This window comes from Carassius gibelio, chromosome A16 (assembly GCF_023724105.1).
Source record: "Carassius gibelio isolate Cgi1373 ecotype wild population from Czech Republic chromosome A16, carGib1.2-hapl.c, whole genome shotgun sequence".
Lineage (NCBI taxonomy): Eukaryota > Metazoa > Chordata > Actinopteri > Cypriniformes > Cyprinidae > Carassius > Carassius gibelio.
The window spans coordinates 27,431,721-27,456,863 of record NC_068386.1 but is presented as its reverse complement, the minus strand read 5'-3'; positions in this window follow the sequence as shown (position 1 = coordinate 27,456,863).

The window sequence follows — 25,143 nt, the reverse complement described above, 5'->3', positions numbered from 1 at the left end:
GGCTGCAATTACAACCAGTATGTACTCAAAACCACCTTTACTTCTCTCCAAATGTAGATAATCTATGGAAACGAGTTCAAGAGGAAAAGTAGTTGCAATCTTCCCATTGGATCTCTCTCATGGGTAACAGGCTTCTTTTGCTTAATGCATGAACATCTTCTGGTAACATAATTTTCGATGTCCATTTCCATATGTGGCCAATAAAATATCTCTCTTGCCAGATGTATCACCCTTTCTGTGCCCACAATGACCCATGTCATCATAGAGATGCTTCAGGACATTTTTTTTTAAATTCAGCAGGTAAGACCAGTTGTTTCTGGTGGGTGGTCCTTCGATACAGCAAGCCATTTTCAACATGCAGTTTTTTCCACTCATGTAATAATTTCTTGACTGGGCCACGTAACCCTCTTCTGACTTCACTGGTGAGAGTCTGGTTGTTTTCTTTAAGTTTTAATATGTCCCCAATAGCAGGATCTTCTTTCTGTGCTCTCCGTAACTCACTGTGATGTATTATTGACAGAAAACTATGGTGAGACGATTCTGGGCATGTGCTGGTAATATCAGAGTTCTGAGCTGCAATGAGAGTAGCTATCCAGGCTACATCATTTTTCTTTGCTACCTGGCTCCCTTCCCAAGTTGCACGGACTGCATCACCTGACATTTCTCCTGAACATGAGGCCACAGACCATTCTATGTCCAGAGGACAACGAGAGAGACTGTCAGCATCTATATTTTCCTTTCCTGGTCTATACTTGATGTCAAAATGGAAATCGGACAATTCTCCCACCCAACAGTGGCCCACAGCATTGAGCTTGGCAGTGCTTATCACAGGTTAGGGGTTTATTATCAGTGTTCACAGTGAAGTGAGGTGCATAAAACAGGTAATCCCTGAATTTCTCACATATAGCCCACTTTAAAGCTAGGAATTCAAGCTTGCCAGAGTGAAGAATGTAATTTTTCTCTGCTGGGGAAAGAGTTCTGGATCCATAAACAATGACCCTTAACTTTCCGTTTTGCCATTGATAGAGAACTGCCCCCAAACCCTTCTGAGATGCATCAGTATGGAGAGTGAAGGGCGAGTTGAAATCAGGATAAGCCAGCAAAGGTGGGTGGGTAAGAATGTCAATCAGTGTTCCCAGGGTGTTCTTGTGTTCTTCAGTCCAGACCACTGGTGTTTTAGAAGGAAGCTGGTTACCTTTCCCTTTGGTTTTGTTGTTTCTTTCCATTAGTCTGTCTGTATTATTGTTCTTTACTTGCAGAATATCATAGAGGGGTTTGGCAATTCTAGAAGTCCTGGATGTATGCTCTGTAATAGCTTAAGAATCCCAGCAATATTCACGCTTCTCCAATGGTGCTTGGTGACTTTTCTCCAAGTGACAAAATGGCATTGATGTCTTTGGTGTCAATGTGGACACCTTTAGCAGAAATGAGTCGTCCCACATAGCGAACCTCTCTTTTGAAGAACTCACATTTTTTTGGTCTAAGTTTCACCCCATGCTGTTGTAGTGCTTTTAAGACCCTTCTAAGTCTTTCAAGGTGGTCTTCAAAATTCTTTACATAACAGTATATCATCCAGGTAAGGTATGCAACAATCATCTCGAAGGCAGTCCAGCATCTCTTCCATGCTTCTCTGGAATGCAGTAGGTGCGTTGGTTAGCCCAAAAGGAATCCTTAACCACTCATATAACCCCCATGGTGTAACAAAAGCCGTCAGATGTCGGGATCCCTCAGCCATAAACCCTTGGTGGTATGCCTTCCCTTGGTCAAGGATGGAAAACCAGCTGTAACACCCCTAAAGTATCTGTAATATCTTGTATACGAGGCAAAGGATGTCTGTCTGGTACTGTCTTCTTATTAAGTGAACGGTAGTCAATGCAAAGTCTAAGTGAACCATCTTTCTTTCTTGGACTTGACAATCCAACCTCTAGCCAACAAGTCTTGAATGTACTCCTTGACTTCCTGATAGAGTGGTGTAACACATATGCAGGTCATCGATTCATGGGTTAAATTCAGCCTGGCGCCAGCCTGGCTGGAATAAAATTATTTTACGATACCCATGCGAGCCTCAAAGGAGACCTGAAACCCCCCCCAAATTCCTCAACACTGGAGACAAAGGAAACCTTTCGTAGAAGTTCCTTACTTTCATCATTTTATTAATAATATGTATTTTGAATATGTTTTGTGTGTACTATGGTTAATCCTTGTTATGCGAGGATTATAAATTTTCTAGCGTATAAATTGGAATTGTTTCTCAGAAGAATCATTTTAACTTTCTCAAAGAGAGCCATGTTCTGCAACCCCCACACTCCTTGGCAGCTCGTAAAATTTTACGACCACACAGGACCACAGGACAGGAAATCTAATCCTTACAAAAGAATGGTAAAATGTACTCAAATGTAGTCTTAATGTATATAGTATTGTTTTTGCGGTACATTAGAGGTTTCCCATATAAATTGGGACTATCTGCAGTTTTATCATGTGTTAATCAAATCTTTAAATGTGTGTAATTCTGCATTTGAATGTAACTTCATGTTTTGATCATTTATATATATTATTTTTGGTATCTGTGTAATCGTCATGCTTTGACAGACCCATTTATCTAGAGCAAAGTAATGAAAAATGTATTTAATCTGGAATTACGAACTTGCTAGAATATCCCTGATGAAATCGGACAACCCCTAAATCACTAGGGGGATGTTTCCACAGAGACAAAGAAACTTTTCCCCCGCTTCAGATCGCGGACGTTCATTGGGTGTTTACGCAAAAAGAGGCGTGAACCATCCCAAGCCATGAGAACCGGACAAGACAAGATCCGCCCTTTTTTTTCTCTTCAGTGGTTTAGGCACAGAGGCATACGTTCTTTGCACAGGTATGTCATCCTTCAATGTAATAGCCATCTGCAGTCTAGGAATGCATCCTATGTCATCATCGTTACGTGCAAAAGCTGCTGACTCTTCATAAAGCAGTTCTTTCACCTGTTCTTGCTGTTCTTTACTGAGGTGGCTTAGATCAACTGGAGGATGACAAAGTGTTGGAGTCTTCCTTCATCCTTGGTACCAGCCCGGGAGTCCAAGCTGTTTACTTCAACATACAAGGGTTGAAAAAAAAGTGTGGTCTTCCGGGGCAGTGTGATGCTATGCATAGTTTGATTGCCAATAGATATTTGAACATATGGATACTGTGGATTTTGAATTTTCAAAAGTCCCTCACCAATAATTAACTGGTCAAACTGTGGACACTCCATGACAGGTTCAAACAGCACCACTGGGCTGGTGAGATTGAAAATGCTTGGAACATGACATTTAACATGAGTAACGCAACCTGAGTGGATAACAATATCCTGTGGTCCAACATTTATTGAGACCTCGAAATCCAAATCTTGGTCATTTGAAGTTTTCTGGTATTGAATGATATTGACAAGAGCATTGGCCTTATCGTTTTCAATTTCCATTGCTTTCCCAAGGAGATTGGCAAGGGTGAACAAGCCTTGTGATTGACTTTCACCAGCTCTTATAATCTCTTGGACCACATTAAAGCCCAGAATGGGTCTTTCTAACCCAATTCTGCTTACCAGAAAAGGAACCTGTATAGCCAGTCTAGCTTCTTCGCTTCCTAGAAGGTTAAGAGAAATCTCCACCCAACCATGGAAGGATATTAGGTCCTTTTTTTACATCTCTGACCTCCAGTTCATGTAGGTCAATAATCTCTGTGAGTGGTCGAAGCTTTACGTGAGGTAAATACATTTCTTTCCAATTATAATCCATAATGCTCACCTGAGCTCCTGTATCTAATAAAACAGTGACAGTAAAACCATTCATAGTACATTTCATCAGACACTTTTTCCCTACAAGCTGAGCAACTCTCATTTAATTGGACTGGTGTGGTAAGTATGAAGATGTGATCTTATGGATTTGTTTTGATGGAGTCAAAGTGGTTGTAGGAGCTTGTAACATTTCATACTGGGACGAACACTTTACTTCGATCACTGGTTGTCCCTCTGCACTGATCGTTTCCCATTTCCCTGCTCTCTTTGCTTCCTAAGGCAACCTACAGCTCTGTGTCCCTCAGCACCGTATATAAAACAATGGCTGCAAGTATTCACATTTTCATCTGTACATTCGTGGCATCTTGAATGTTGTTGTCTTTGATGAGGACGTCTACTTGAAAAGAATTGGGTTCTGGGTCTTGACCTGTATTGAGGTTGTGTTAGATACTGGGTCTGAGACTGCACCTTTGTATCCAGGTTGCACAATGGCATGGCAGATGGTGGGAACAGTGTCGGATGCTGAAAGTCGAAAACAGGCTGTTGAGGTGGTTGCTGTAGTTGCTGATGTCTTTGAGGTTGTGTTTTGCTGTACTCATACCACGAATTAGAAGGTTTTGGCATTCCAGACTGTTTCAGGGAATTCACTGCAGTAGTTAAATTTTCTATTTGTACCCTCAGCTGCTGAATGGTCTTATCTTTTGCCGTCTCAGTCACACCCAACATTTCTTTAGCCCCATTGTAAGACTCCAATTGTGCGCTGTGTGCATGCACCACCTTATGGCGAGTAGACTGACCCAGCCGGTGTTACCTCTCACTTTCATCAATTGTAATTCTTATTACATGCCTCAGCAGGGTTTCATCAGAAACATTGTGGTCTGAGAGGAAAGGTCTCAACTCTCGTCGAATGTCACTGTGCTTTAGGCCGATGCCTTGTGAAACAGTATGAAGAAACACACTCTGAACTGTATGATCATCATATTTGATGTCTGAATTCACCTGTCTAGAGCAGAACAATATGTTCTGCTTTAGGCTGATCATGCGGTACAGGAACTGCTGTGGCATCTCATGGTCCTGCTGCTTGGCAGTCATAAGTTCCTGGAAAAGTTCAGTACTGCTGCTTTCACCTAGATGAGACTGAAGAAAACTCTTCAATTCCGCAACTGTCATGTCATCCTTGGTTATTAAATATCTTTAAAATTTCCAGGTTTAATCATGCAAAACACCCCTCAGATTATATCTTTTTCTGTGCAGCCTTCCTTAATGCCTTCGTCAATTTGCTTGCACAGGTTGCTCCTATTTGTCCCCCATAGATCCTGAATTCTCGACATTGCAACATTGCAATGTCTCTTATAGAGACCATGGTCTCAGGTGCAGAATGAAGTGTACTGTGATTATTTAATTCCTTGTTTGGAAGATGTGTGTGTAATGTGTCTTTGGATGTGGGTAGTGTGGAAGGTGTGGTTCTACAGGCTAAAAGTTTTCTACCTAAATTCTCATAGTTTGATAACATTCTCTGGTATTCATCCTCTGATGTGTCTGTGTTATGAGGTGCAATAGATGGCTGAGTAACTATTTCACTCCTAGTAGCACGTTGCTCTACAATTTCATCAATACAATCCTTTAAATTCAATAACACAGTCATCCCTTTATCAGGTAGCCTAGACATTTCACAGTTGTTCATGTAAGAGACAATAAAATGAATGTAGTTTCTTCGTCACCATTTTTTAATTGTGTGACATCTGTGTCTCATGCGGGGTGAATGTATTTTGCCAACTGAAAGAGTTCACCTGTGTTCAGAGTGTAGACTTTCTTCTTGATGTTCCAGATAAGTCTCTTTCTTTCTTCGTCGGACATGATGCACTTCCAGGTAGATCTGGTTATGTGGTGATGCTCCTTGTCAGGATGATGCTGGTCACATGCTCCCTTTAGCCTCTCACACACACGTTGCTCCCTTCCTGAAGAATGTGCTCTGCTGCCCCTAGATTCAAAATCACTGGACCAGGCATCTTCAGAGTAACGCTGATCCCCGACGAGCCCCCAAAATCTGTTACAGGTCCCAGGCAGTCGGAAAGACTGTAAGCAGTAATCAACTTGACATTAAATGAGAGAGAGAGACAAGAATTAGTTGTTTCCTTAACGGTCCTCTTTGTTGTCTTTTAATACACATACACATTTGTATTTCAGAGTCAGTGAGACATTTTGATTCACAAAATGGTTCATAAACATGTTGGTAAAATATAATACACACTGTATAGATCAAATAAACAATAAATAAATGATAACAACCTTAACCAAATGTACAGAAATGCCCTAATTCTTACAACTGGCCTAAATTCAGGTAAGTATCTTAAGAAAACAAATCAAGTAAGTATTTCACGTAAGTGATACTTGAGTAAACTTTTCATGACATACTGTAAGTGTCTTAAAATTATTAATAAAATAAATAATAACAAATAGTTTGAACATGTAACATGTAAATTACAGTTTGGTATAGGCAAGGCAAGGCAAGTTTATTTATATAGCACATTTCATACACAATGGTAATTCAAAGTGCTTTACATAAAAGAAAGTAAAATAATCATGAAGAAAAATAATAACAAAAATAAAACAAGCAATTATTTTTTTTTAATTATTAAAACATTTAAAAACAGTTAGAAAATGATTTTACATAAAAAAAATAAAATAAAATAAAACAGTGAAAATATAGTGCAATCAGTTCGGACATTGCACAGTGCTCATTCAATAAATGCACAGCCAAAAAGATGCGTTTGAGTCTAGATTTAAATGTGACTAGTGTTTTAGCACATCAGATCTCTTCTGGAAGCTGATTCCAACTGCGGGCAGCAAAGTAACTAAAGGCGGACTCCCCTTGTTTTGTGTGAACCCTTGGTTTTTCTAACTGACTTGATCCTAGTGATCTGAGTGCTCTGTTAGGTTTATATTCAGTGAACATGTCTGCAATATATTTTGGTCCTAGGTCATTTAGTGACTTATAAATGAGTAAAAGTACTTTAAAATTAATCCTAAATGTGACTGGAAGCCAGTGTAAGGACCTGAGGACTGGTGTGATATGCTCAGATTTTCTGGTTCTAGTCAGAATCCTGGCAGCAGCGTTCTGGATGAGCTGCAGCTGTCTAATGGTCTTTTTGGGAAGGCCAGTGAGGAGCCCATTACAATAGTCCACCCTGCTGGTGATAAAGGCATGAACAAGTTTCTCCGCGTCTTGACTGGAAACAAAACATCTAATTCTTGCAATGTTTTTTAAATGATAGTATGCTGATTTAGTTACTGCTTTGACATGACTACTGAAACTAAGGTCTGTCTCCAGAATCACACCAAGATTCCTGACTTGATTTTTAGAGTCAAGGTATGCATTCACCTTGAACACTTCATCTTTGTTTCCAAATGCAATGACTTCAGTTTTTTCCTTATTTAACTGAAGATAGTTCTGGCACATCCAACTACTAATTTCATCAATGCATTGACAGAGGGAGTCAATGGGGCTGTAGTCATTTGGAGATAAGGCTAGGTAAATCTGGGTATCTTCAGCATAGCTGTGGTAGGCAATTTGGTTCTTTCTCATTATTTGCCTTAGTGGAAGCATATACAGGCTAAACAAGAGCGATGCAAGAATTGAGCCTTGTGGGACTCCGCATGTCATGGACGTCCACTTAGACTTATGCTCTCCTATACTCACATAATAGCCTCTCCCTTCTAAGTATGATCTGAACCATTTGAGTACCATCCCAGAAAGCCCGACCCGAGTTTTCCAGTCTCTCTAGTAGTATGTTATGATCGACAGTGTCAAAAGCAGCAATGAGATCTAGCAATACCAGCACTGATATTTTGCCAGAGTCACAATTTAACTGAATATCATTTATTATCTTAATGAGTGCTGTCTCTGTGCTGTGATGCGGTTGAAAACCAGATTGAAAATTGTCCAGGTATCCATTTGAGTTTAAGTATTTGTTCAGCTGATTAAAAACTAACTTTTCTATAATTTTGCCTATAAAAGGAAGATTAGATATTGGTCTAAAATTACTCAAAATTGTGTTATCAAGATTGCTCTTTTTCAGGAGGGGCTTAACAACTGCTGTTTCTAGGGAGTTTGGAAATGTCCCAGAAAGAAGAGAGGCATTCACCACTTCTAAGAGATCTGCTTTTAAACAGTCAAGTACACTTTTGAAAAAATATTTGGGAAGTGTGTCAAGACAACAGGTTGATGATTTTAGTTGCTGCACTATGTCTTCCAGATGTTTCAAAAATAGACATACTATCTTTTTGATATTTTGGCCGAATGTGTCTGACCTCTGCATTACTTGAGGATGTGCTAATCGCCTTCCTGATATTGATGATTTTCTAAGAAAAGAAAGAAGCAAACTCATTGCATTTGCTGTCTGAGAGCATATCACTGGGAATCTGACTTGGGGGGTTTGTCAGTCTCTCAACAGTGCAAAAAAGAGTATGAGTGTTATTTAAGTTACTGTTTATAAGGTTTGAGAAGGAATTCTGTCTAGCTGTGGCTAGTTTCACATTAAAAGCATGAAGGCTGTCTTTATGGATGCTATAGTGAATTTCAAGTTTGTCTTCCTCCACATCCGCTCGGCTTTTCTGCATTGTCTTTTCATAGTCCGAACTGCTGTTGATCTTCTCCAAACAGTCTTCTCCATTTCTGTCTGTTTTCTTACTGACTATTATTGGTGCAATATCATAAATAACATTCTTAACTTTTGAGTTGAAGGAATCAAGGAGAATATCAACAGAGTCTGCAGAAATGCTTGATGTTAAAGATATATTACCTTCCATAAATAGTACACTTGTGTTCTCGTTTATGCATTTCCTTCTGACAGAGACAGATCTAGATTCAGTGGTAGCAGAGATCAATATATGAAAGAAAATACAGAAGTGATCAGATAGTGCTATGTCCTTAGTAACAATGGATGAAATGTTTAGACCCCTACTGATGATTAGATCCAAAGTGTGTCCACCTTTGTAAGTGGGTCCATGCACATGCTGAATCAGGTCAAAAGTGTTTAGAACCGTTATCATTTATTTTATAGTTTTGTTTTCTGCATTATCTATGTGAATATTAAAATCCCCTGCAATTGCAACACAGTCAAACTCTGAGGAAATTATTGATAACATTTCTGTGACCTCTTCAACAAAGGCTGGAGAGTATTTTGGAGGCCTGTAAATAATAATAAACATAATGCATGGAGCACCTTTCAGCACAATCCCTAGATATTCAAAAGACATGTACTGACCAAATGACACTTGCTTGCATTGATAGACATCTTTAAATAGAGCAGCTACACCCCCAACTCGCCTAACAGTCCTGCAGACACTCATGTAAGTGAAGTTAGGAGGGGCTGCTTCATTTAGGATTGTTGCATTGCAGCTGTCTTCTAGCCATGTTTCATTTAGAAACATAAAATCCAGATTGTTTGTGGTTATAAAGTCATTGATTAGAAATTATTTATTTTTTAGTGAGCGAATGTTTAAAAGTGTTAACTTGATGGCAGTGCTTTGTGTCTTTACATCAATCTTAGTTTGATGCATAATATGCCGCAGATTAGATGAGTTTGCCCTTCGGCTTGTGAAGGCCTTAGACTTTCTATCACGTGATAAAACTGAAATAGAGAAAGCTACAGGCACACTGGGTTCCCGCTTGTTATGTAAGCATTTGTGAATGTTGCTGCTATTATAGCGGGGACCCGACACATATCACTGAGTGCTGCTATCAGTTGTTTTTGGTTCACCTTCAGCAGAAAGAGGGTTTGGGCCCTGGCGTTGTGGCAGCGGTCGGAGAGCTCTCATAGGAACAGGGCCCACAGGCTTTGGTGGTTGGGGGGGTGCCGTTTTTTTTGTTGATATCTGTGGGCTAGCAGCGAAGTGGTAGAGGATCTGATGGATCACCAGAGAGTTTAGTGATTGGTCTGCCATTAACAATAGACTCAACACAACAAAACAGTGTTGTTAGACCCTTGTTATCTGGTGCCTGCTGCAATTGGACAGTGTTTAGAATGGAACGAACGAATAGAATTAGAATTTGTCGCTCCCAGGTATTGATGTGTTACATGTGTGTACCGATTTTCATACATGTACGTGAAATGTAGCTCGAGGCGCACACCGCTGAACGTGCATAGGTGGTGCTGTCGAGCCATTTTGCCACGCCCACTTCTGAAACCCATATCAGGCGTAAATTTTCGCCAGTTCGGAGGCGTGTGCAAAATTTGGTGACTTTTTGAGCATGTTTAGGCCTTCAAAAATGCGATTCATTTTGGAGAAGCGGAATAATAATAATTAAAGCTGCAAGCAGCGATGAACGGGCCCTCGCACCCGGGCTCACCGCAATCATGTGGCTTCAGTAAAAAGGTGAAGGTGAGAAATATGCATTTCAAATCAAAAATATAAGTGGAATATGTCAAAATCATTTATATGTGCCAATTTTCCTGTTGCCAATAGGTGGCGCTATCATTATAATGGAATATTTGCCTTCAGATGTGTTCAGGCCAGGAGTCTTATCGAACATCTGAAGTTTGGGGAATATTGAACATTTCATGCCTGAGTTACAACAACTTCTTTTCCTATGGCGAGACATCAAATTTTGTCATGGCGCCATGGACACGCCCTTTAACAAAATCTAAAGATCTCCACAATTTAACACTGCACAGGCCTTTAGATTAGACTGACCAAAACAAAATGTTGATGTCATAAATTTCTTGGAGTAGTTCTTTGCAGTGTAAAACATGACACTTCCTGTTGCCAGCAGGTGGCGCTATAACTATGACTGAATATGGGCATGTAGATCTGTTAAGGGCAGAAGTCTTATCAAACATGTGAAGTTTGAGGCAGATTGGCCATTGTATGTCTGAGTTACAGCAACTTCCTTTTTCATGGCGAAACATCGAAATTTGTCAGGCCGCCATGGACACGCCCTTTAACGAAACCTCAAGATCTTCACAATTTAACATCGCAAACACCTTTAGATTTAACTGACCAAGTTTGGTGTTGATCTGAATATATGTCTAGGAGTAGTTTGTTAAAGTACAACCCCTGAAAATGGCAAAAACAACACCAGTTTTGCAGGGTAAATTCAAAATAACCGACTTCCTGCTGGGATTCGGATTTCGTACCAAGAGACTTTTTTGTAGCTATTGGTGTGTTACATATGTGTACCGATTTTCGTACATTTACGTGACACGTAGCTCGAGGCGCACTCCATTGAAAGTGTATAGGTGGCGCTATCGAGCCATTTTGCCACACCCAATGGAATATTGGCCTCCAGATGTGGGCAGGTCAGTACTCTTATCAAACATGTGAAGTTTGGGCAAGATCTGATATTTTATGCCTGAGTTACAACAACTGCTACTCCCATGGCGAGACATCGAACTTTGTCACCGCGCCATGGACACGCCCTTTAACGAAAACTCAAGATCTTCACAATTTAACATTGCACAGGCCTTTAGATTAAACTGACCACAAAAAAGACATTGATGTCATAAAATTTCTAGGAGTAGTTCTTCGGAGCATAAAATATGACACTTCCTGTTGCCAATAGGTGGCACTATGACTATAACTGAATATGGGCATGTCAATCTGTTCAGTTCCAGAGTCTTATCAACCATGTGAAGTTTGAAGCAGATTGGACATTGTATTTCTGAGTTATAGCAACTTCATTTTTCATGGCGAATCATCGAAATTCGCCAGGCCGCCACGGACACGCCCATTAACGAAAACTCAAAATCTTCGCAATTTAACATCGCAAAGGCCTTTAGATGAGGCATACCAAATTTGGTGTTTATCTGAATAAATCTCTAGGAGGAGTTCGTTAAAATACAACGCATGGAAATGACAAAAATGACACAAAATTTGCTCATAAAATTAAAAATAACCGACTTCCTGTTGGGTTTAGAATTTTGGTCCAAGAGTCTTTTTTGTAGGTATTGGAGAGTTACATGTGTATACCAATTTTCATACATGTACATGAAACGTAGCTCGTGGCGCACACCGTTGAACGTGTATAGGTGGCGCTGTTGAGCCATTTTGCCACACCCACTTCTGAAACCCATATCATATGTACATTTTCGCCGATTCTGAGGTGTGTGCAAAGTTTCATGACTTTTTGAGTATGTTTAGGCCCTCAAAAATGCGATTCATTATGGAGAAGAAGAATAATAATTAAAGCTGCAAGCAGCGATGAACGGGCCCTCGCACCCGGGCTCCCCGCCAGCGAGTGGCATTAGTAAAAAGGTTAACGGTGAGAAATATGCATTTAAAGTCATAAATATGATTGGAATATATCAAAGTATATTCCGTATATGTTCCAATCTTCCTGTTGCCAGCAGGTGGCGCTATCATTATTATGGAATATTGGCCTTCAGATGTGTTCAGACCAGGACTCTTTATCGAACATGTGAAGTTTGGGGAAGATCGAACAATTTATGCCTGAGTTATAACAACTTCTCTTGCTGTGGCAAGACATCAAATTTTGTCATGGCGCCATGCAAACGCCCTTTAACAAAAACTCAAGATCTCCAAAAGTTAACATTGCACGGGCCTTTAGATTAGACTGACCACAAAATATATGTTAATTTCAAAAAAATTATAGGAGTAGTTTGTCGCAGCGTAAAACATGTCACTTCCTGTTGCCAATAGGTGGCGCTATGACTATAACTGAATGTGGGCATGTAGATATGTTAAGGGCAGAAGTTGTATCTAACATGTGAAGTTTGTGGCAGATTGGACATTGTATGTCTGAGTTACAGCAGCTTCCTTTTTCATGGCAAAACATCGAAATTTGTCAGGCAGCCATGGACACGCCCTTTAACGAAATCTAAAGATCTTCGCAATTTAACATCGCAAAGGGCTTAAGATTACACTGACCAGGTTTGGTGTTCATCTGAATAAATCTCTAGAAGGAGTTCGTTAAAGTACAACCCCTGCAAATGGCAAAAACAACGCCAATTTTGCAGAGAAAATTCTAAATATCCGACTTTCTGTTGGGATTCGGATTTCGTTCCAAGAGACTTTTTTGTAGGTATTGGTGTGTTACATGTGTATACCGATTTTTGTACATATACGTGAAACATAGCTCGAGGCGCACTCTGTTGAAAGTGTATAGGTGGCGCTATCGAGCCATTTTGCCACACCTGATGGAATTTTGGCCTTCAGATGTGTTCAGGCCAGGACTCTTATCACACATGTGCAGTTTGGGGAAGATCGGACATTTTATGCCTGAGTTATAACATCTTTTATTCCCATGGCGAGACATCGAACTTCGTGACCGCGCAATGGACACGCCTTTTAACGAAAACTCAAGATCTTCACAACTTAACATCGCACAGGCCTTTAGATTAGACTGACCACAAAAAATACATTGATGTCATAAAATTTCTAGGAGTAGTTCATCGCAGTGTAAAATATGTCACTTCCTGTTGCCAATAGGTGGCGCTATGACTATAACTGAATATGTAAATCTGTTCAGGTCAGGAGTCTCATCAAACATATGAAGTTTGGGGCAGATTGGTCATTGTATGTCTGAGTTATAGCAACTTCCTGTTTCATGGCGAATCATCAAAATTTGCCAGGCCGCCACGGACACGCCCATTAACGAAAACTCAAAAGCTTCGCAATTTAACATCGCAAAGGCCTTCAGATTAGGCATACCAAATTTGGTGTTGATCTGAATGAATCTCTAGGAGGAGTTCGTTAAAATATAACGCATGGAAATGACAAAAATGACACAAAATTTGCTCATAATATTAGAAATAACCGACTTCCTGTTGGGTTTCGGATTTTGCTCCAAGAGACTTTTTTGTAGGTATTGGAGAGTTACATGTGTATACCGATTTTCATACATGTACATGAAACGTAGCTCGAGGCGCACACCGTTGAACGTGTATAGGTGGCGCTGTTGAGCCATTTTGCCACACCCACTTCTGAAACCCATATCAGACGTAAATTTTCGCCAGTTCTGAGGTGTGTGCAAAGTTTCATGACTTCTCGAGCATGTTTAGGCCCTCAAAAATGCGATTCATTTCGGAGAAGAAGAATAATAATAATTAAAGCTGCAAGCAGCGATGAACGGGCCCTCGCACCCGGGCTCACCGGCAGCGAGTGGCTTTAGTTAATAGGTGAACGGTGAGAAATATGCGTTTAAACTCATAAATATAAGTAGAATATATCAATGTTTATTCCATATATGTGCCAATCTTCCTGTTGCCAGCAGGTGGCGCTATCATTATAATGGAATATTGGCCTTCAGATGTGTTCAGGGCAGGACTTTTATCGAACATGTGAGGTTTGGGGAGGATTGGACATTTTATGCCTGAGTTACAACAACATCCTATTTCATGGCGAAACATCGAAATTTGTCAGGCCGCCATGGACACGCCCTTTAACGAAACCTCAAGATCTTCGCAATTTAATATCGCAAAAGGCTTTAGATTACACTGACCAAGTTTGGTGTTGATCTTAATAAATATCTAGGAGGAGTTCGTTAAAATACAACCCCTGAAAATGGCCAAAACAACACTAATTTTGCAGAGAAAATTCGAAATAACTGACTTCCTGTTGGGATTCGGATTTCGTACCAAGAGACTTTTTCATAGATATTGGTGTGTTACATGTGTGTACCAATTTTTGTACATGTACGTTAAACATAGCTCGAGGCGCACTCCGTTTAAATTGTATACGCGCTCCGTTAAAAGTGTATAGGTGGCGCTATCGAGCCATTTTGCCACACTCGATGGAATATTGGCCTTCAGATCTGTTTAGGCCAGGACCCTTATCACACAAGTGAAGTTTGGGCAAGATCGGACATTTTATGCCTGAGTTATAACATCTTTTATTCCCATGGCGAGACATCGAACTTCATCACGGCGCCATGGACACACCTTTTAACAAAAACTCAAGATCTTCACAACTAAACATCACACAGGTCTTTAGATTAGACTGACCACAAAAAAGACATTGATGTCATAAAATTTCTAGGAGTAGTTTGTCGCAGTGCAAAATATGTAACTTCCTGTTGCCAATAGGTGGCGCTATGACTATAACTGAATATGGGCATGTAGATCTGTTCAGGTCAAGAGTCTTATCCAACATGTGAAGTTTGGGGCAGATTGGACATTGTATGTCTGAGTTACAGCAACTTCCTTTTTCATGGCGATACATCGAAATTTGTCAGGCCGCCATGGACCCGCCCTTTAACGAAACCTCAAGTCCTTCGCAATTTATTATTGTAAAGGGCTTTAGATTACACTGACCAAGTTTGGTGTTGATCTGAATAAATCTCTACGAGGAGTTCGTTAAAGTACAACCCCTGAAAATGGCAAAAACAACACCAATTTTGCAGGGAAAATTAAAAATAACTGACTTCCTGTTGGGATCCGGATTTCATACCAAGAGACTTTTTTGTAGGTATTGGAGTGTTACATGTGTGTACCAATTTTTGTACATGTACGTGAAACATAGCTCGAGGCGCACTCCGTTGAAAGTGTATAGGTGGCGCTATCGAGCCATTCTGCCACACCCGGTGGAATATTGGCCTGCAGATCTGTTCAGGCCAGGACTCTTATCACACATGTGAAGTTTGGGGAAGATCGGACATTTTATGCCTGAGTTATAACATGTTTTATTCCCATGGCGAGACATCGAACATCGTCATGGCGCCATGGATACGCCTTTTAACAAAAACTCAAGATCTTCACAACTGAACATCGCACAGGCCTTTAGACTAGACTGACCTCAAAAAAGACATTGATGTCAAAAAATTTCTAGGAGTAGTTTGTCGCAGCCTAAAATATGTCACTTCCTGTTGCCAATAGGTGGCGCTATGACTAAAACTGAATATGGGCATGTCAATCTGTTCAGGATCAGAGTCTTATCAAACATGTCAAGTTTGGGTCAGATTAGACATTGTATGCCTGAGTTATAGCAACTTCATTTTTCATGGCGAATCATCAAAATTCGCCAGGCCGCCACGGACACGAACTTGAACAAAAACTCAAGATCTTCGCAATTTAACATCGCAAAGGCCTTTAGATTAGGCATACCAAATTTGGTGTTGATCTGAATTAATCTCTAGGAGGAGTTCGTTAAAATACAACGCATGGAAATGGCAAAAATGACCAAAAATTTGCTCAGAAAATAAAAAATATCTGACTTCCTGTTGGGTTTAGAATTTTGCTCCAAGAGTCTTTTTTGTAGGTCTTGGTGTGTTACATGTGTGTACCGATTTTCATACATGTGCGTGAAACGTAGCTCGAGGCGCACACCGCTGAACGTGTATAGGTGGCGCTATCGAGCCATTTTGCCACGCCCACTTCTGAAACCCATATCAGACGTAAATTTTCGCCAGTTCGGAGGTGTGTGCAAATTTTCCTGACTTTTTGAGTATGTTTAGGCCTTCAAAAAGGCGATTCATTTGGCACCGTAATAATAATAATAATAAATATAGCTGCAAGCAGCGATGGCGGGCTCAAGCCACCAATGCCATCGCCACCCCGGTGGCATCAGGTAAACTGTGCCCAGCGGGCACATGCATTCACAATATCCCTCTGGCAGTGAGGTTTTAAAGGATACGCCAGATAAAGGGTTAATCCGAATCATCTAGACTTTAAAATCACATTCACAGAACAATGTATATTTAACTTTAGTAACACTTTACAATAAGATTTCATTTATAAACATTATGTTAATATGAACAATATTTATATAACATTCATTCATGTCAGTTCATATTCCAAAATTAAACATTAAAACATTGTTTTATTGTGATTTTTTTTCCAAGCACATTTGACCAATTCCAAACCATATCAATCTTAATAACTACCATTATTTTTCATTTAATCATTTATGAGTGCTATACAATAGTCCAGGAAAGCTGGAAGAGAAAAACTCCTTATATTCATGTGTGCAGAATTATTAGGCATGTTTTCTTTTACAGATGAAATGCGCTAAAAAAAGAGTTTTAACTCAAACTGTAAAGTCGAAAATTATGAAATACCCATGATAAATATCAAACACACATGCAATACAGAAATGGATAAGTTAAGACTTGACCATTGTACAAAAAATGCTGACTGGGTCATGAGGTCAGAAAAGAAGAAGAAAAAAACAGGTCAAGAAGAACTGACAAAAAGAATTGCAAAATAATTAGGAATTAATGTGAAGATTAATTTTTAGTCAATTCTGCAAGACAGACTTTCAGGAAAGGAGGTGGAATAAAAATGAGCTCCTAAACCTTAATCCCGGATTCTGGAAGATATATTCCTCAAACCATCGGACAAGAGGAGGTGCTGCTGGTCCTTCACGAGTCACTCTAATCTGTTCATAAAGCCTATATATAAAGTCTTAATATATAGTATTTCACAATACTTCATGGTATTCTACACTGTAAAACCTGACAAGTTAACTTAACTCAAACCGTTTGAGTGAACAGATTGCCTTGATTTAAACCATGTAAGTTTTAAAACTTTGCATTCAAGTAATTAAGTGATTAACTAAGTGCTGATTGAGAATTAGTGATGAACAGCTGCTGTTAACAAACAGAATCACTGAAGAAAAGAGAAACACAAGAACTACTACAACTGACTTCAGACACAGACTTAGATGAAATCAACTGAAATAAAATACATGAAATCTCTCAATATCTGATTAAACAACCCCACAAACAGCATCAGCAGCTCCATTTATTAATAACCAGACTGACTTTATTTCTGTCAGACGTCTACAGAAGATCTTATTGAGCATGAACTAAGGTTTAGATGTTGATTTATTGTTTCATTTGAAGTAACCATGTTAGAGATCAGTGTTTGCTTTAGTTGGGCTCTTGACCCTTGATTTCTGTCTTAGTCTTTTCTCTGGCTGTTATAACCGTGTGTTTCTGAAACACATTTGTTGTAACTCAAAAGCCCAGAAGAAATGCCATCAGGTGTTAACCTGTACCTAGATGTAGGTTGTTATACTTTATATTGGTATAACAACCAATTATATATATAATTATGCAACTGCTAGGAGTCTAATCTCTGATGAAATATGGGTTGTGTAATTAAATTGACTACAGTAAAAGTGATTCTTAGAGCCAGTGGTTCTGTAATAATCAGTTAATACAAAGACTTTCCAAACAGTTTGGTCTTCTCTGGTGTCAGTTAGTCACACACAGACATCAATAATAAGCATATGAACCTCAACAATGGTGACCATAAAAGAAAAAAAAAAAATGCCTGGAGCCATGGATGAGTTTTGTTCTACAATAGTACCCAGCATGCATTGCAGCATGTTTTTTTGTCACCATTGTTGAGGTTCATATTCTGATTATTGATTTCTGTGTGTGACGAGCTAATGGCATAGAAGACAAATGTATGTGTACAAAATGTTTATGAAATCATTTTTATATTAACTGATTATCACAGAATCACTGGCTCTTAGTGTCATTTTTATTAGGTCCACTTCTACTAATTACACATTTGTTTAATCAGAGATTAGACTCTGTATAGATCAATATTTGTGAATAATAATGAAAAATTATCATCACAGCTATAACGTACAACAATCTACATGTAGGTACAGGTTAACACCTGATGGCATTTCTTCTGGGCTTTTGAGTTACAACAAATATGTTTTAGAAACACACAGTTATAACAGCCAAAGAAAAGACTAAGACAGAAATCAAGGGTCAAGAGACCAACTAAAGCAAACACTGATCTCTAACATGGTTACTTCAAATGAAACAATAAATCAACATCTAAACCTTAGTTCATTCTCAATAAGATCTTCTGTAGACGTCTGACAGAAATAAAGTCAGTCTGGTTATTAATAAATGGAGCTGCTGATGCTGTTTGTGGGGTTGTTTTATCAGATCTTGAGAGATTTCATGTATTTTATTTCAGTTGATTTCATCTAAGGCTGTGTCTGAAGTCAGTTGTAGTAGTTCTTGTGTTTCTCTTTTCTTCAGTGATTCTGTTTGTTAACAGCAGCTGTTCATCAATTCTCAATCAGCACTTAGTTAATCGCTTAATTACTTAATTGCAATGTATATCTTCTTTCAATGAACTCAACTGAATTAAGTTCAGAGTACTCGTAACTATTAGTTTTTTTAACTTAAATGGTTTAAGGCAATCAGTTTCCTCAAATGGTTTGAGTTAACATAACTTGTCAGGTTTGAGTGAGGCTGTGTCTGAAGTCAGCTGTTGTTCCTTTCTCTCTTTTCTTCAGTAATTATGTTTGTTAACAGCAGGTGTTCATCACTAAAGTTCAATTAATCACTTAATCACTTAATTGCAATGTATATCTTCTTTCAGTGAACTCAACTGAATTAAGTTCAGAGTACTCATAACTGTTAGTTTTTTCAACTTAAATGGTTTAAGGCAATCGGTTTCCTCAAACGGTTTGAGTTAACATAACTTAAGGATATCTGTTTACTCAAACCGTTTGAGTTAAGTTAACTTGTCGGGTATTACAGTCAAGGCAATCGGTTTACTCAAACGATTTGAGTTAAGTTAACTTGTCGGGTTTTACAGTGTAATTCAATAATTTTTTGGAATCTTAGATCTCTCAGAACCTGACACATTGTAATTCTGAGACTCCAGGAAAGTGGCAGTTCTGTAAAATGTTGGCGCTGGAGACTAAATGCTCCCTGATAGTTTCACACCTAATTCATTTAACACACACACACACACACACACATTACCCACAGTGACAGAGGGACAGAGTGACATCAGATGTATGATAGTTTTTTTAATTTTCTATCATCCATATAGTGTTGTATAGTCATGAAACTATGCATATTTCCTCAGAATGACTTGTCTTCTATGTGTACATTTTTTTGAAGCATTTATAAGCTGCACTTTAAAAAAATAAAATACATTTACTGGTTACTTTTTTACTGTTATTTAAAAAAAAAATCACCACGACAAACCATTCAAGCTATCCAAAATTCATTCGCACCTCTTCTGTAAGATAAATTCTTTAAACAGTGGTAAAAGAGGATGTGGTGCTGATCCTTCAAGAGTCTCTGAAAACGTATCTGTCCATAAAGCCTATAAAGAATTATTCTTAATATACGGTTCACAATACTTCAGCTTGTTTTTCTAATTAAGTGAGGGTCATTTTATCAGTAAAATACATAAAATTCATATTATTTTTCTTTGAAAGATTTCTATAAATGATTTAAATCATACTTGTTTCTACAATAATTATTTAAAAGTAATCCTATAGCTCCATCTGGTGGCCATTATTGGTACTAAGAATTGCCAGCTTGATTTATAAGTTATGATAGTTTTAATTTTATGCTGGCTCTTGAAAATGATAAAGCTATGAAACTTACTGTGCTTCCTTCAAATGATGACTTCTACGTATATAAAAAATTATGAATAGTTGGAATTAAACATTTTAAAGATATAGTAAAATAACTATTGTATTTTTTTATGTTACTTTAATAAATCGCTATGGCCACACCATTTAAGGTATCCTAAACCCATTTGAAATTTAACATCTTCAGTATATGGCTTCATGTTAAAACAGTTTGGTGTGAACCACTTGTGTCTTCTTGGAGGAGAATTAATTCATTTACAGGCTGAGTTTATCATAAATCGACAATAACATTTCTGAGTTCTGTATCAATCTGTGTTGTTGTTTGTTTATTTTTATTTTATTTATTTTTCATAGGAAGATAACTGACCCTTTACTCTCCTTTTAAATAAATGTGCTTATAAACCAAGAACAAGCTATTTATAGCTGTATTTATAAACTGCTTACTACTGACTATTAATATTGGGACAAGGCTTTATAAAGAATGAACTGACTATTTACTAATGAGTGCAGTTATTATAAAGTGTTATCAATGCATTTGCTAATGTTAACAAATTAGACATTATTTTACAGTGTTATCAAATCCCTTAAATGATTTGTAAATGTTTTGTAATGATTTTATTGACCTACAAGCATTTGTGAAAGTTCTGCTTGCATTACAGCTTAGTCTTGATCTGTGAGCTGAACAGATTTCCTGTTTCATCCATGAGATTATGTAAATTCAAATAAATATCATGTCACAGGATGTCAGAGGTCAGTATCAAATTAATTTGAAATTATTATTTGCAGCAAAAATAAGGTCAGAAAACTGTCAGAAAAGGATAAGGCCTAAGATTTCTATGTGAGTGGCTAAATTTATTTGTTTTTATAATTATTATAATGCATAAACTATGAAATTATACAAAATGTATAAAAAAGTACAACAGTTATTGTTTTCCAATGTTTTTTATTTATTTATTTATTTTTATTTTTTTGGATTGACATTTCAAAAAATTAGCCTACTACATTCATTCTAAACAGCTTGAATAAAACCTGTTAATATTTATTATAGACCACTGTAACTGTATAATCTAACAAACAAGTTTATTATGAAAATAAAAGCGTGTACACCAGATAAATTGGATGATAAAGAAATTGCTAACAATAGTATAATAGAGCATGTTTTAGGTTTTTAGGCGTTTAGATGCAGAAATGGACAAATCAATTGTAAAATAAAATGTAATTGATTTAATTAAATATAGATTAAGTCTTGTTAGAGCAAAATAATAAATAAATACGTACACACATTAAACAAGCATCCAAGATGAATGAGTTAAATTTTTTATATAGATTAAAATTGAAGACAGAAGCAGCTGGTATATGCGGTCACTTAATATTAAAATCCAGTAGATCCACTTCAGATTTATTTCTCAAAAGTTTATGTTCACGTGGCTGTTTTCGTTTATATTAGCCAAGCTATTATGTATTTTGAAATAATCTTGTCCGTGATGTGTTCGTTCTTACGACGAAAGGCAGAATCCTGCAGCTCTAGAGAGATATGTTACTCTGCCAGTCGCGCTTTCAAATAGTCTTGCACACTTAAACGGGTCACAAACACCTATATTTAGCTCGTGTTATGTTATAATGGATGTCTTGTGTGCATTTATGGCAATAATTTATTTTAAAAAGCTCTTAAACAAGAATAAATTCGTTAGTTTTGAACTTGTGACACTGTGCGCGCTGATCGGAGCGGTGATTTCAGATAGGCAGCTGCAAATATTTCATTTTCACACAAACAGTTCAAAAACATCTGAATTTAGCTCTTGGTGTGTTCTAATTGGTGAATTGTGTGATATCGCTTTAATATTTTATTTGTTAAAGCTATAAAACAAAAATAAACTCGTTTTTCTGAGCTCGTCATTCCACACGCTCATGCTCAGAGCGGTGATTCATCTCTCGTGTTTCTCACGTATCACTGACCACACATCAATTATTAATGAGCCCTGATCCGGTAATAATCATATATGTTGGTTTAGCTTGTCAGTGTGAATTAAATCTAAGTATTATTTTGTATTTTAACCGATTTAAAAATGAAACTAAAAGAGAGTCTCCTCCCTTTCAGTCGAATTTCCCTTTAAGGAATTGAACCTGTAGGGGCGCATTTTCTCTCAGACAATGTAAGTCTCAGCACATAATACTCAAACAGAGGGACAGAGTGAGATGAGATGTCTGACAGTTTTTTAATTTTCTGTTATCCATACAGTGTTGTAAAGTCGTGAAACTATCCATATTTACTCAGAATGACTTTTTTTTTGTATGAAAAAAGGTTTTGAAGTGTTTGGAATTTAAAAATGCAGGACAATTAATAATTCCATTTTTACTTTCATTTAAAAAAATCACCACGACAAAACCGTTCAAGCTATCCAAAATCCTTTGGCAATTTAAGTTGTTTAAAATGTTTTGGCATCATGTAGACAAAGTTTGGTGTGTATAGTGTTACTCTCTTCTGAGCAGTATGCATTAATTCACAGCTAAATGTAAAAAAAAATCCACATTCAAATCAAAATAGCTGACTTCCTGTTGATCGTAGCTGATGACTGTGAATTAGAAAGTTGTCCGTCTTGATAAGAACAATTTTTGTACCGAGTTTGGTGTCTGTAGCTAAAACTAACCCCCCCACTTTTGACAAAAGGTGGCGCTATAGAGTGCCTCTTCCACGCCCTCTTATGAACTTTTGCCAGTGTCTAGTTATCATAAATACTGATATGTGTTCTGAATTTCATGAAATTCTAAGCATGTTATATGCCTTAAAATCACCTGAGAAGTATTCAAGTTTGACATGTTGCCTCGGCAACAATATTTTTAGATATCAATATCCCCCTAGCAGATTAATATAGGCTGTGTTTTAACATTATTCTGATGAAGTTTGAAGCAAATCGAGTAAAAATAAGATGCTGAATACAAAGCATTTTGAAAATGACACACTTCCTGCTGCCAGCTGGTGGCGCTATAACTTTGACTCCTAATAGTCACATATATGCGATCGACATCATACAAAGAATAATCCGATTAAGTTTGATTAAAATCAGAAAATGTATGTGGATGGTATTAGACACTTCCTGTTTCTCATTTCTCGCCATAATTTCAACGCCTCGCCACGAGCAAACCGTTTGAGATATCAAAAATCCCCTGGCAATTTTTCATCCCCAGTGTCTTGAGATCATGTTGACCGAGTTTGGCGGCAATCGAGTAAAAAACCTATGACAAGTATTTCAAATTCCAGAGCATGCGCTTTTTACATAACTCTAAATAGCTGACTTCCTGTTGGGCGGAGCCTATGACATGCAATACGCAAGTTGTTCGGCACGATGAGATCTATATGTGTACTGAGTTTCATATTAATACGTGTAAGTATGTGTGAGCTATACATCAACATTTATGACTGTGTTCCAGGGGGCGCTGTAGAGCCCCTGTGCCACGCCCGTGTCCCAGCCTCTGCAGGCTCCTTAAGGCCACAGATTCCAAAGTGTGCGCAAACTTTCAAGAGTTTTTGAGTATGTTAAGGACCCCAAAAGCCCCCACAAATTTGACGACAAATATGATTAATAAACCCCAAATAGCCAACTTCCTGTTGGGCGGAGCCTATGATATGCAATACGAAAGTTGTTTGTATTGATGAGTTCTATATGTGTACCAAGTTTCGTACGTCTACGTGCAAGTATGTATGATATATGGCCCTCCATATTCCAGGGGGCGCTGTAGAGCCCCTGTGCCACGCCCGTGTATCAGTCTCTGCCCGGCCCTAATGGCCGCAGGTTCCAATGTGTGTGCCAATTTTCAAGACTTTTTAAGCATGTTAAGGGCCCCAAAAGCCCCCGAAACCTTGAAGAAAAATAATAATAATAAATAATAATAATAATAATAATAATAATAACAAATAATCCTAAGGAAAACAATAGGGCTCTCGCCCTCCAGGCTTGAGCCCTAATAAACGAAGCAGATACAATAGGGTCCTCACACCTTCGGTGCTCGGGCCCTAAATATAGCTGCAAGCAGCGATGTTGGGCTCAAGCCATCAGTGCAACGCCACCCCGGTGGCATCCGTGAAACTGTGCCCAGCGGGCATAAGCATTTACAGTAACCCTCTGACAATCAAGTTTTAAGGGATGCGGCAGTTAAAGGGTTAATCCGACCAATATAGACTTTGAAATCACATACACAGAACAATATATATAACTTTAGTAACACTTTATTTTTATATTTATAAAAAATGTATAAGGTGTGCATTGTAGCTGACACCTATATGAACACATTACAATTGTTTTGTGACTGAAAGTCTTTCTTCTCAAATGCTATTGAGCTTCAAATTTGCATTTGAGCCCATGTGAAAAAGTAGCATAATTTACATATGACTTACAGTTTGTTGTAATAAGTATCAAACATTCAAATTAATTGTGCATTATAGCTGTCACCTAGATGAACAATTACAGTTGTTTTTATGACTGTAAGTCATTCTCTTCAAATGCTACTGACGTTAGAAAAGTGTATAACAATATCACATGTAACTTTAGAGACCGGCCCTAAATTTGAGACTCTCGAATGTCCAATGTCAAGACAACTTTATGCCTGTTTTTTTTTTTTTCTTTAGTTTTCTTTTCTCTGTGCCGGATTGCTGATGTCCTATACACAGGCATAGATGTCCATCCATCAATTACGAACATTCAGCCGCAAACATGCAAACATTTTTTTTTTTTTTTTGAGCAACTGGGATGGTGTCCCCTCTGGGAGTTGGTGCCCTACGAAGACTGCATACTCTGCATATAGGGAGCGGTAGTACTATCTGGAAGATATATTCCTCAAACCATCGTGCAAGAGGAGGTGATGCTAATCCTTCAAGAATCGCTCAAAAGCTATTCAAGTATGCAGTTTCCTTTTATTGCATCTTGAAATAAATATTTCTGAATTCTGAATCAAACTGGGTTGTGTTCATTCATTTATTTTATAAGACAACTGAGACTTTAATCTATTTTGTAATAAATGTGCTTTTAAACCAAGAACAATTTATTTATAGATGTATTACT